This window comes from Emydura macquarii, unplaced genomic scaffold, assembly GCF_026122565.2.
Source record: "Emydura macquarii macquarii isolate MOO-44397 ecotype Brisbane River unplaced genomic scaffold, CSIRO-AGI_Emac_v2 contig_1790, whole genome shotgun sequence".
NCBI classification, from domain to species: Eukaryota; Metazoa; Chordata; order Testudines; family Chelidae; genus Emydura; species Emydura macquarii.
The window spans coordinates 2,073,387-2,086,487 of NW_027131927.1; the positions used below are offsets into that span (position 1 = coordinate 2,073,387).

General features: G+C 59.9%; 1 protein-coding gene across 1 annotated transcript in view; it reads left to right on the top strand.

The window, feature by feature from the left end:
- The first annotated feature begins 287 nt into the window (after positions 1 to 287).
- Positions 288 to 13,101, top strand: part of PRX (periaxin) — a 28,289-nt gene continuing 15,475 nt past the window's right edge. Inside the window, exons 1-2 of the mRNA XM_067556591.1 lie at positions 288 to 423; positions 12,942 to 12,997. The gene's annotated coding sequence lies outside the window, so the exon portion shown is untranslated. The remainder of the gene's footprint in view (positions 424 to 12,941; positions 12,998 to 13,101) is intronic.

A 13,101-nucleotide genomic window follows, 5' to 3' on the forward strand; every position in this document is an offset into this window, starting at 1 on the left:
GAAGCTGCCCAGGCCCCAGAAGTTACACTGGAGTGTTTCACTTGAGTAACTCACCCTGGCTGCCTCCCTGCAAACTTCCAGGGCTGCCCCTGCTCCTTTAAGTGCAGTGCCCAGACTGTAAATAATATTCTAATACCATAAGGGGCCGCGCTCATACACACACACACACAATCCCACGGACTCTGAGGTCGGCCCAGCTGCAGCCAATGGCTGGGGAGGGCCTGCCCCTTTCTGTTCTGGGCTAGAAGCTGTCTGCGTCTCCAGCCTCCTTTTCCCAGCTGGCTGCAGGGCATCGGCTCCAGCTCACTGGACTGGACCACTTCCCTCTCGCGTGGTGGCTTTCGGCTAAGGCAAGGTCTGTGGGTCCGACCTCTCTGCAGGCGGGGCGCGGAGAGCTGGGACCGTAGGGGTGCCAACTCCGAGGTAAGGCATGCGTGGAGCTGAAGTTTCTGACCTGGCACTGCCCATCTGTCACCTCCTGCCACGCAGGGCAGAGGGCTGCTGGGATGACGGGAGAGCAGCCGCAAAATGGGTCTCGATCTCACGGGGGCTTTTCTCGCTTCTCATCTGCAAAAAAGTTTCATGCTACTGAATGTGCAGCTGGAGCCTCTCCCCAGGACAGGACGAGCTCCCCCTGCCATAAGGCAGCCGTCTCATGGCCCATTCGCTCCTTGCTCTTGCTGTCGAGTGCGGGGGGAACGATCCCCAGTGGGTTGCTGGTGATGTGGGCGCACGTCCTCTGGGAGCTGGGCTGAGACCCGTCACGCTCATTTCATGCAAGGGGCAGGGGTTGTCAAATAGCTGTGAGTGCTGAGGTTCACTCACTGGGTCTGGGGCTCAGCCGGCAGCGAAGGCTAATCCAGCTCCCTGCCCTGACTGTGACATTTCGCTCCTTAGCCTCATACGGCCACTTCCACTAGCGCGCAACCCGTGGCGTGGGGCGGTGCGACTTTCTCACCGGTCTTGTGATGCTTTGGTGCTTCCCCCGCCATACCCAACCCCCAAAGTCCCAGCTCCTGGAGTCCCGGCATTAATGTGAGACTCTCAGCTTTCCTTTAAAAAAGCAAAACAAAAAAAAATCCTTGCAGGCATCCCACCCCCATATGGGTGAAACTTGCAAATGCGGCGCCTCTACGCCAGGCCAGCTCTCCACTAGGAGATTCTGACACTGAAGCTTATTTTGTGTGTGGAACTGGTATAAACTCTGCCAGGAAGAGTCCCTGTGTCCTTAAAGTTCACCTGCGCTATTAGTTTGCTGGGACAGCTGTGCCGGGAAACCCTCCTTTCTAGTGGAGACAAAACAGCAGGAGGCAAAACCATGTAATCTCTGTGTTGGGCGATGGGGTGCGATTGGCGGCTGCTGGGTTTTGGGTGTTCTTTGCTCCTACGGGCTCAGGCCAGCAGCATGTGGCACCCGTGTCAGAACAGCAGCGCCGAGCAAAGGGGTCAGAGAACAGACAAACCTCTGTGCCGGCGGGGAAGTCGTGTCACTTAAGGCAGGACCAGAGCTCAGGTGCTCCAGTGATGAGGGCAGGAGGAGGCCGTGTGGAGTGGGGTCAGCTGTGGGGCAGCCCTCTCCTGGGAAGGATTTGAATGGCAGCGATCGGTGTAGAGGGGGGAACGGCTATGAGGAGTGGGGCCCACAGCACGCAGGGTGATCTCTGCTGGAGAACCCCCGAGGCCAGGCTGCCTGGGTGAGCAGCGCAGTGCGCTCTCTAGCCGCGCCCCTCGTCCGCAGGCGTCTGTATAAAGGAGGCTGGCGCGGGCAGGGATGCGTGGGCCGAGCTGTGGCGGAGCTGGGTCTATACCCGGGGGGCAGCGAGTGCCCCCCAGCTTGCTCACAATGGAGGCCCGCGGCTGGGTCAGAGGGACTTGCCTGTTGGGTGGGGGAAGCTGCAGCTCTGGCCGGGGCAGGGCGTGCTCTCCTTAGGTGCAGTAACCTCCGAACGCTGCCCAGCCCGGGAGCGGGCCAGGCCTCGGGGTGGGGTTTGGGGCTGGAGGGCCGTCCCACAAACTCGTGGCACGCAGAGGAGAGCCCCCGGCGGGTCACAATGTTCTGTCGCTGGCCGGCTGGGCTGGGCGCCAAGACTGAAAGGGGGGGCAGGGGGCAGATGCCAGGTCGCCTGGCTCCGCGTGGATCAGAACAGCAGCGCCGTGGGTGCCAACAAGGGGCGTGAGCATCCACCTCCCTGCAGCCTGGGCTGTTGCACCCCGTGCAAAGCAGGCGTGCAAACGGCTACTGGTGCAAACGCCCGCCTGCGGGGCGGGGCAGCGTGGGACGCGGGACTGGGGGTTGTGTGTGGCTCTACAGGGGGCGCCGCCAGCAGCAAATCCACCTGCCTCCTGCCCTGTCAGCTAAGCCTGCGGCTGGATCCTCCGGCCAGGATGCTGCTCCGTGGGGAGAGGGCTGAGGTGTGCCCTCCCCGAGCAGAGCCACTGCTGCTGGGGTCCCGTGCCCCCGCTGGCTCCCTTCTCGCGTACAGCAGAGCCCGTTGGTTCCGGGGCGGGGGGGGGGGGGGGAAGGATCTGGTACCGTGTGGTGCAGGGTTAGAGGGCAGGCTGGTCTGTGTTTAGCAAATAAGAGGCACTGCCCCAGCCCCGGCGTTGAAGTCTGGGTGCCCTGGAGTGCACAGATCCCTGGCTGGTGCATCTGGGCCTGCCCCAGCTCTGTGATCTGTCCCTCTCTCCTGGCCCTTGCAGAGAGCGGGTGCTGGTGTGTGCTGGGGGCAGGGAGAGTCCACACACAGCCCCCCTCCCTCCGATGGCCCCTGGCTGTTACAATAGGGCAAAGTGTCTCCCATCTGCTGCCCCGCAAGCAGGAAGGACAGTGCTGCCCGCTTGGCCTGGCACACACAGGGGCCAGGCTGCAGGGGCTTGCTCGGCTGGTTCTGTTGTTGCGCGGTGCTGGAGCAGAGGGGCGGCCGGATGCGACGTCCTAAGCAAGTGATGAGTAAAAAAACCTTGGGCCTGAAGGCCTGTGAGACGCCAGGTCTGTCCAGTGCCTGACCCCAGTCACACCCGTGCATAAGGCCACTGTGCTGGCCTGGGGGGATCTAGCACACCCGCTGTCTGCATTGGAGGGTCCCGTTCCGGCCGGGCTGTGATCCCGGGGTCTATCGCGCACTCCGCAGGGTCAGTGCAGGTCTGTATGTGAATGGGAGACAGCCAGGGAACAGCTGCTGAAAGTGCCAGTGGCTTAATTCTGTGCCGGGGAGAGGACCCCGGCACCAGCCATGGGGCTGATGTTGATCTGGGGAAGGGGAAAACCTGATGTGCTGCCCCCTCCTGCTCACCAGCGATGGGTGTGACATCCTGGGTACAAGGATCTTGGTGTAACTTGGCTTCGTGTCGGCTGAATTCCTTCCTCCATTGCACGCTCGCATTTTCTCTCTCTAGGCTCTAGTCTCTCCACTATTTGCCCTGAGGCCTGTCTATCCCACAGCTGCCCCGTGGGCCTGGGGTGTGGTAGGGTCCTGCTGCTCTGAGACGAGCCCTAAGCAAAATGATCGCACTGTGTTTGGCACGACTGTCTTCTTCCGGGAGAGGGTGATCTGCGTGTCTGAGCAGAGGCCCCAGGCACCCTAGCACTAGCGGAGTTTATTGGCCTTTCCAACCCCTTTCAGGCGCAGATTTTTCTCTCTGGCTCCTGACCCCAGGAAAGCCACCGCCTTGAAACCTTCACTCCACCTCCGCCAGTGTTTGCGGCAGCTGCATTCTCTCTCCCGCGCAGCGACGTGCTTTGCTTCGGAGGAAAAGCTGGGCTGGGTTTCACCTCGCCACGCAGTGTTGGTGCTTTCCCGGGCAGGGACTGCGCCATTCCTCCCGCACCGGGCTGTGGGTGGAGGTTGCTTTAGCTGGCTCTACTTGTAGAGGGAAAGACACGTTCTTTTGCAGAGCCCAAATGAACCGGGGACCGCTCAGACTTACAAACTGTGGATTTCTAACCAGAGGCCTCCAAGTGTGGGACCTGGGCGGGTTAGAGCACCCTTTGGATGGTTCCTTTGGCACTTCCTTGTCCTGAAGTTTCCCAGACTAACCTAGTACCAATAAAACACACAGCAGCTCAAATCAGGTCTCCTGGGAGTTCTCTCCTGGCCAGGGAGGCTGGCCAGCCTTCCTGTGTGTCGGTGGGTGAGTTAATTAACACTGGTCCAGCTGGAGCTCTGAGCCCTGCCGCGCTAGGGGCTGTACAGATCGGAGCTGCAGGGATAACTGCAACCGTGCCCGAAGCTGCCGGAGTTACGCTTGTGCAAGAGCTGCCTGGACCCTTGCTGCTGTAGACCAGTGGCTTGTTAGAGTTTAGCTTGTCAATGGGGACCAGATTTGACTAAACCGCAATGAGCTGCTGCTACAGTAAAATACCAGGGCCCCCGGCCGCCCCTTCTCTCTAGAGAGACCAGCTGAAGTTCTGATGCCCCTGGTTTGTGCCGGCAGCCCCTGCTCAGGGAAGCCGGCAGGCTAGAGACAAGGATGCTAGCAGGGATGTTGCACCGGCCGAGCGCTCCTACCAGGGGAACTGGATCATGCGGGCAAAACTGGGCTTTTGCTGGCATGGCATGTTCCTGCCCCCCCTCCGGGCATGACAGGGCATGACGGGAGGGCAGCTGGGCCTGCGTCAGTGTGACCCTGCAGCCTTCTGTGCTGTCGCTTTGACCCAGTGGGCAGGGTCCCCCCGCCCGCTCCCCCAGCTGCACTTGGCAGATGCAGTGTGCAAGCAAAGCCCTGCTGGGGTCCAATGCACGTTAATGAATCCGGGCCTGGATATAATTGTCTCTGCGCCGGGGGAAGGGGGGGCTTTTGCCAGCACAGCAATGCTGCCCAAATTGGGCTGGCACGAGGCGATGGTGGAGAGCTGGCTTAGGAGAGGGCGGCTTGTGGAGCGAGATCTCCTGGGGCAGGTGGATTTTACGCCGGCAAGACGGTGCTTTTGCTGGGATAAGCTGCCGTTCTGCTGGAGGCTTTGGCTGGCCTAGGAAACGTCGCACAACATCGCCCCGTAACCAGCGCTGCTTCGCCGGGACACGCTGACACGCTCGCTCTCCCCACCTGCAACCCGGGGACGGTCATTTACTTATTTAGCCCGTGAGCGCTTTGTCCAGGGGCTGCCTCACCCCGTGTCTTGTGGGGCCTCCAACTCCCCTCTGCTCTCAGGGTGCTGGGACCTACTGCTTGACACCTTCTCCCCCTTGGGGCCTGGCCGGCTGCTGCGGGAACCCAGCTGCCGCTGCACCGTCTGTACCAGGAGCCAGAGGAGCTCTGTGGGGCTGTGACCTGACCCAGGCGCGCGCACCCCCATGCCCTTCTGGCCGACGCCAGCCGTGCAGGATACGCGCCGTGACTCACGACAGAGGAAGCCCCTTCTCAAACTCCTGCCATTCACATTTCCCAGCCCTGCTTCCTCCAGGAAGTGAACGGACAAGTTTATTTTGCCTGCAGCCTCTTCTGCCATGAGCAAAACCCTCCGAGGAGCAGAGCTCTGGCCGTGGCCCTGGGGATCCCGCAGCAGCCAGTGACCCTGGGAGGAAGGAGCGTGTGCTGACGGTCATGCTCCCATAATGGCAGGGGTGAGGTGCTGATCAGACACGTCAATGGAGCGGCAAGGAATGAAGTATCTGTGGATCCGGCCGCGTGAAGAGTATTTTAGGGCTGGATTTTCCGTGTCACCCCTGGCAGCTGTGCAAAGGGGTGCTCCAGAATCAGACTGGCTGCATCTTAGACTGGTACAACTGGCTAGAAAAGGAGCCTCCGGCCCTAGCGTGGCCATGACCACAGCATTGGAAAACCAGGGCAGGAGAACAGCACTAGACAGCTGTGTCCTGAACACAGAGACTTCGGCTTGAATTCAGTCACCGGCTATAATTTGATCCTCCACTCAATTGCTTCAAACTCTTCGATTGCTTTCCCTATCTCACTTAATTAGATCCTAATCTCTGGAGCTGAATCGCCTGCGCTGGCGGCCGTCTGCTGCCGTCTTTATCCTGGCAATGGCTGAGTCGCCGGCAGGCCCTGGCCGTCGGAACAGGAGGCTGTTGAGAGCAAACGATAACGGGGTGAAAAGTCTAATTTGGCCCTGCTGTGTTCTGCCAGCACAGGGGGCCCGGGTGGTGTGTGGACAGTGAAGCTAGCTGCCCGGCTCAGGGGGAGACTGGAAAGTTGCTGTTCCAAGGCAGAGCTCCTGGGTTTTGCAAACCATTCCGCGCTTGCAGAACTAGCTGGAGTTGGCAGAACAGCGTCCCAGGAACTCGCGTTTCTGTGGGCTAACAATGATTTAATTAGACAAATTGGGTTTTGCGGGGGAGGGGAGAAGGGGCAGCGTGTCTGTAAAGTGTAGGGTGTGGGAAGAGGAGGGGGTGCCGGAATGAATTGTGTAGGCCCAAGACAAATCCCATTCTTAGCACCACCTGATACTGGGAGAGGCGCCCCGTGACCTGGCCTGGCCTGGGTCCCCCCGTGGGCTCCGGGTGCCATGTGGGATTCTCTCAGCTCCTTCAAGTTTCGAGTCCATCAAGTTGAAGTGGGTCAGGAATATTGTGTTGCAGGAACCCCTAGAGGCCCCGACTGAGATCGGGTGGTGTGGGGGGTTGGGCCGGGTGCTGCACAGACACACAGAGAGAGTCCCTGCCCCAAAGAACTCACATTCTAAACAAAGGGAAGGGTTCGTTGTGCCCACCTTACAAATGGGGAAACTGAGGCACAGAGCGGCCTGACTCTCTCTCTAGGGTCACACAGGGAGCCTGTGACAGAGCCAGGAGCTGATCTTCCCGAATCCCAGTTCCCTCACCTCTTGGCCAAAAATAGCCGGCTTGTGTTTCTTCTAAGGGAGTCTCAAAGCCAGTGTGAAGGGGCAAATCCGGAGACATCGTGGAGGCCGAGCTGTGAGGTTGAAGGTGCCTCTTTCTCCGAGCGCAGGGCTGCAATGGTGTACCTGGGAGCAGAGTTTGGCTCGAAGTATTTGTGCTTCACGGCCTGGCGGGGCCCCGCCTGCTGCTAGATGTGGTCTTTAGAAATGAAAAAAACCACGCAGGGCCCCAGCGGTTAGTTCGCAGGCAGAGGGCACCAGGAATGTATTGTTCAGAAGGAGAAAGAGCAGTAGGGCTGGGAGCCAGGACTCCTGGGTTCTATCCCTAGCTCGAGGAGGGGAGTGGGGGCTAGTGGTTGGGGGAGGGCCTGGGAGTCAGGACTCCTGGGTTCTACCCTCAGTTCTGGGAGGGGAGTGGGATCTAGGGGTTAGGGCAGGGAGGTTGGGGGGGCTGACTGTTGGGTTCTCTATTCCCAGCTTCTGCCACCGATGCTCTGTGTGACGTGGGCATGTGACTGTCCTGCTCTGTGCCTCAGTTTCCCCACTATACAAAATGAATTCCGATCTTCCTTTTCCAAACTCCAGAGAGTGCATGGCCCTCTCTGGGGTGCCCCCAGCCAGCTGGGCTAGAGGCAGGAATCGCTGGGGGAGAGTCTGTCTGATCTGAGTTATGTGGGAGGTCGGACTAAAAGGTCCCTTAACATTGATGGCTAATAACGTGCTCTGGGATCCGCTGCTGTGGGCAGGGGAAGCTGGGGCCTGGCCTCTGGCCCCTGTGAAGTCCACTTTGCCCCTGGCTCTGGCCCTGGTGGCCAAACCCCTTTGTTGACTGGCTGCAGACTCACAACTCCCGCTGGAGCGTCCAACCGTGGGGCGCTGGTCTGAGCTTCCATGCAGGAGTCCCTGAGCTTCGCCTCGTGCCGGGAAGGACGTGGTGCCGCCCTGCCCAGGGGTGGCTGCGCTGCTGGCTAGATGCAGTGCCAGAGAGGCAGGGGCCGTCCGGCCCGCCGGGGACAGAATTAGAAACGGGAAGTGGGAGCAGGGTGGAGCGCGGCCGAGGCTCTGGAGCCGGGGTTGAGGCGGGGAGAGACTGGAGGCCTCCGGTGACGCTTGGCCTCAGACCCCAGGTGGGACCCACGTTGGCCCAGGCAGCTCGGCCTTGGGCTGACGTCTCTTCCTGGGCAGGATGTTGCCCTAGAGCAGCCTGGGGCAGGAGCCACCTCCCATGAGCCGCTGATTGTGGTGGAAAGGCAGAGCAGGGAAGGGGGGTGGGGACAGTTGTAATGGGCCCCAAGCTCAGTAGGGCCCCCAAGGGTCTGTTGAAGTGAAAGGTGAGGGCCCCCCCAGGTTCTCCTGCCAGGCCTGGCTGGGAGCCCATGGCACCGTCCTCCCCACCCTTCTGGGACCCTTACTCTACACTGCATGTTTGTACAGCACCGAGCGCAGTGGGGCAATGTAGGCTAATGGGGAGAGCACTGGGCTGGTGGGACACCTGGGTTCTATTCCCAGCTGTACCACTGACCCCTCCCTTCTCCATGCCTCAGTTTCCCTCATCTGTTTAGGCCGTGAGCTGTTTGGGGCAGGGACTGGCTCAGCCTGTGTCTGGGCACTGAGTGATGGTTCCTGGCCGGTGCCCCTGGGATACACATCATCAGAGCTCCTCGGGGAAACGTTTTTTGTTCCCATGGAAGATTTCAACAGAAACGAAAGCCTTAGTTAAATATTTCTTTGTTTTCTCTCCCTCCCCCCCAGCTTTTCATCTAAAAAAATGAAATGGGGGGTGTGAAATTTCATGGTTGCAGGGAAACAAAAAATCTTCAGTGAACTCCCCACCCCCACTCAGATTCTTGCAAACATCAGAAATTTCTGCACGTTGGAAAAAGCTGTTGTTTGTCCCAAGCCTCTTTCGAGGGGGAAACGTTTCAACCGGGCCCACCACGAACAGGAGCACAGAAGGTTCGCTTGGACTGCCAGCTCCTTGGGGCAGGGACTCCCTTTGTTCTGTTTGTACAGCGCCTAGCACCCAGGAGGATCCTGGGCTGGGACTGAGAGCCCTGCGGGCTACAGCAGCATCCCAGTTTTTTGTGGCTTGGTTTGGTTTGTTTTGGTGTCTGGCGCGAAGAGCTAGAACTCGGGACATATTTCCCTCCCTTTGCAGAAAAGAAAACTCAAGGCTCCCGAAATAGCCACCTATCCCCTCCCTTTCCACCCCCGTTTAATTTTTTTCTGCTGAGCCTATAAAATACTTGGCATTCCCCGTTCCTTGTTCTTGCAAGGAAGAAGAGCAGCAGCAAGGAGCCGGGAAGCTTGAACAAGCTGCTGATTGTCTTGTTAGCAAGTGGGATGAATTCTCTGACGCTTTTATTTATTTTTGCCCCTGGAGGGCTGAGGACGCTTTAGATGCCGTGTGAGGGGAAAGCTCCGCCTGGAGACACAGCTCTGGGCCTGGCTTGGAAACAAAGAGGCACAGCAATAAACATGGGGCAGGGAGGGCCATTAGAGGTGGGATTGACCCCTTTGCAGAGGGGCCTCTGTAAGCAGGATGCATCTTGCCCTATGACCAGACGGGTCATATGAGGGGTGGCCTCCGGGTTGAGGCATCGGACTAGGCTCCTTGGGCAACTTCATCTCTCTGGGCCTCAGTTTCCCCTCAGGGTTGGAGAGCTGGGCTCCAGCACTGGCTGCATGATGGGGCCATGTAGGGTGAAGGATGGGGAGTCCGGCCACATGGGTTCTGGTCTTGGCTCTCTTGCGTTGCCACGGGCAAGTGACTTCCCCTCTGTCTGCCCCTGAGCGCCCCGTTTGTCCTCCACTCTGGGTCTGCAGCGCCCTGCACACGGGTCTCTAGGTGCTACTGTAATGCACCTAATAGTAAGCTGCAGCTGCTTTGGAAAGGTGGGAGTCCAAGGAGAGGTGAGGTGTGGTGTCTAAACGGACGCGGTTAAACCAGGCCAAAGGCTGGTGGCTGCTCTTACCTGGCTTTAAACCCTGCTTGTTTTATCTTAGTGTCAGGTGAGCGGGAATCTGCGTTTCCGCCTCTTGCAGTCCCAAGCCCCTGGCTTGTGGGACAAACCACCCAGCCTGTCGGAGCGGTCGGGGAGGGAGGAGCTGGCGGGGTTTATAAACGAACCCCAGCACCTTGGCGTTAACACCCGACTATCTCAGCCCCACGGGTGCTTCCCGCCGGGCTGAGCAGGGGGCGGGGAGGATGGCCCTGGCGTGCTGCAGGGGGTTTTAACAAACAAATACAAGTGATCGCTGGCCTTACTGCCTTCAATCCATACAGGCACTAACTGAGATCTGGGGGGGCCCCTATCGGGCCAGCCACTGCAGAGAACCCCTCCCTGACTGAGAGCGGGGGGCCCTATCAAGCTGGGCGCTGCACAGCCCCACCTCACTGAGATCTGGGGGACCCCCAATCGGGCCGGGCGCTGCCCAGACAGGGCAAGAGACAGTTGCTACCCGAAGAGCTCCTAGTCTGACTAGACAAAGGGTGGCCCCGTTTTATAGCTAGGAACTGCGCCCCAGCGAGCCGTGAAGTCTCCCTACCCGCTGGGAGTATCTCTTTGGGCAGGCAGTAATAGGGCTGGGAAACAGAACCCAGGAGTCCTGTCCCTTCCCCCCCCCCACTCCATTCCCTGGTGGCTGGCCCAGGCGGGGGGAGCCGGGGCTATGCAGAGACATTGTTTGGGGTCCTGGAATGCCAGCTATGCCAGCGCGGCCCTCTGCAGGACGCAGGGGCCCATTGTTTCCCAGGGGCTGAGAATGTGAGATGTTAGCCGGTGACCTTTACAGGGACGGGCCCCGCTGGGCCGGGCGTGGGAATGAAATGCCACCCGTGCCCAGGGAGGGGAGGCGCTGAGAATCCGAGATGGATGCCCTAGGCCAGTCTGCCCCCAGACAGGAATGATGGGGAGGGGAGGGGAGGGGCCCCCATGAGGGGTGCAGTCGGGTCAGGGAAGTGCAGTGTGGAGAAGCCCCTTCGGGTCTGGGGCAGGGGGGCATCTCCGGGGAACTCGGCATGCCACCCAGGGGTGTCAGGAGTGCAGGGAGTCAAGGTTAAGAGAGGGGAAGACAGGTCCTGAGTCCCCAGGCAGGTCACTGTGGAGCTGCCAACAGCGCCCAAAGTGGGAGCCAGGACTCCTGGGTTCTATCCCCACCTCTGGGAGGGGCGTAGGGTCTAGTGGTTAGATCAGGGGGCTGGGAGCCAGGACTCCTGGGTTCTATCCCCACCTCTGGGAGGGGAGTGTGGGGTCTAGGGGTTAGAGCAGGGGGGGCTGGGAGAGCCAGGATTCTATCCCCAGCTCTGGGAGGGGAGTGGGGGTGACTGGTTAGGGGAGCAGCTTGTGGGGAGGGGCAGGACATTACCTTTCAAAGCCTTCTGCGCCTCTCCCCCCTCCCCCTGTTGGCCTTGCCTGAGGCTGCCAGGGGAGTGAGCTGAACAGCATCTGGGTAGCCTTAATCCCAGGATGGGCTCCCCGGTTGGAGGGGCTTCTCCACGTGGCCCAGGGTCTTGCCCGTCTGCCCTTCCCCGCAGAGGCTGGTGTGTCTGTGTGAGGGGCGGGCTCTCCCCAAGGGGCACTAAGAAGGTAAAACTCTAGCACACGACCACAGCTGGCCAAACCCTCCCTTGACCCCTGCGTTTATTGCAATCGGGAACTCGCAGCTCAGCTTCCGAGCAGGCCTTGCCATGCGGCCCCACCTCGCCTTGGGTGGTGGCTTCTACTGTTTCCAGCTCACTCCATAAAAAGGTTAATTGCTTCTTCCATTGAGCCTGAAAGTTGGTCTGTGAGCCATAGAGCAAAAGACCTGCTTGAAGACAGCTGTGAACGCTGTCCCGCATCATGGCAGGAGAAGGAAGTTGTGGTAGGGGACAGGTGGCTTTAGGAAGTGGGACTGGGCTGGACTGGTTTGGTTTGGACTGGTGCGGAGCCTCATGTTGCTCTGAGTATGGATTGTAAAGGGAGTGACAAACTTGATACCCCTTATATCTGGGGATGGGCGAGTCTGTGGCTAACGCCTCGCGGGGCGACTGTCTGTCACCCTGCCTGAGGCCCAATCGGCAGACCATGGGACCAGTGCATTGTGCAGTACCACAAAGCACACCAGCGTGGGCACCATGCCTGTAGGAGACCGGGACTGGCCCGCATGTGCTTGGCGGGTGCTGTTTTTTGTGGGGTGTTGGCTGGGGCTGGCGAGTTCAAAGGGCCGCCAAGCGGTGACCAGAACAGCAGCGGCGCCGCCTCTTGCGGTTTTATTGTGAGTCTCGTGATGTCTGGTGTTTCCCTAAAAGCTCCAGCTGCTGGAGCCCCAGGATTTTGAGAAATTCGGCTTTCGTTTTAAAACAAAAAAAAAGAAATCTCAGCTTTCGTCTAGCCCATGAGGTGGCAGGGGAGAACCTGAATGAGTGACCGAGCGGCTCCGAACAGATCTCAGGATTTTGAAGCCGATCTCCTGATGTCTGGAAGCGAGTGCCCCTCAATCCCGATCCGTAGCCCCCTGCTATCCCAGCTCTGGGCTCCCCCCACCCCCAGGTCTGGGGGTGCCCCTTCTGTCAGGCAGCCTCCCCCCATCTCCCCCGCGCTGTGTTAAATCACGCTACATTGTGTGGTGGCTTCGGGCACGAATGCATTTGATGCCCAAACTCCCGTAGCTGTTTGGACCCTGCCAGACACACCCGCCCGCTGCATTGTGCAGGGGCCAGGCGGCCCTGCTGTGTGTCCATCCAGGCTGGGGAGTGATGGGAAATCTGGGCCCTGGCTGATCCTGCCGGGATGTGAACTCCTCGACTGGAATCTGGGGCACCAGATGGGAAACCCCAAGGGGCAGGTTTTCTGTGGCACCCAGCAGCTCCCACTTGGAATTGGGGCGAATTCCACCCTCCCAGCGGAGAGCCGTGGGAGCTGCACTTCTGGAGATCTCGCTGGCCTGTGGGTTGGGGTCACCGATGGCACCACGCTGACCCCTGCCTTGCCCAGGCCAGAGAAGACGCAGCGCTCCCGGCCCTAGCCAGGGTGTATTTATCAGCAGCCTCCTGGGAGGCCTGCATGAGTGTCTCCCCCTCCCTGCCCCCCACCCTAGCTCAGACCGCGCACCCTCTTCCCATCCGGCCTGCTTTCAGCGGTGCTGTTTTCTCTGGCAGGCGCAGAGCAAGAGCTGCCGGAAAGCCATGCTGTCAGCGCCGGAAGCCAATCTCCCGTGAGTAGGTGCCCGGCATCGCCTGGCGGCTTAACCCCGGCTCCCTGTCCAGGTTCAGAGGGAAGATGGGGCTGGGAAGGAGCCTGGGCAGTCCTGGATGGGAG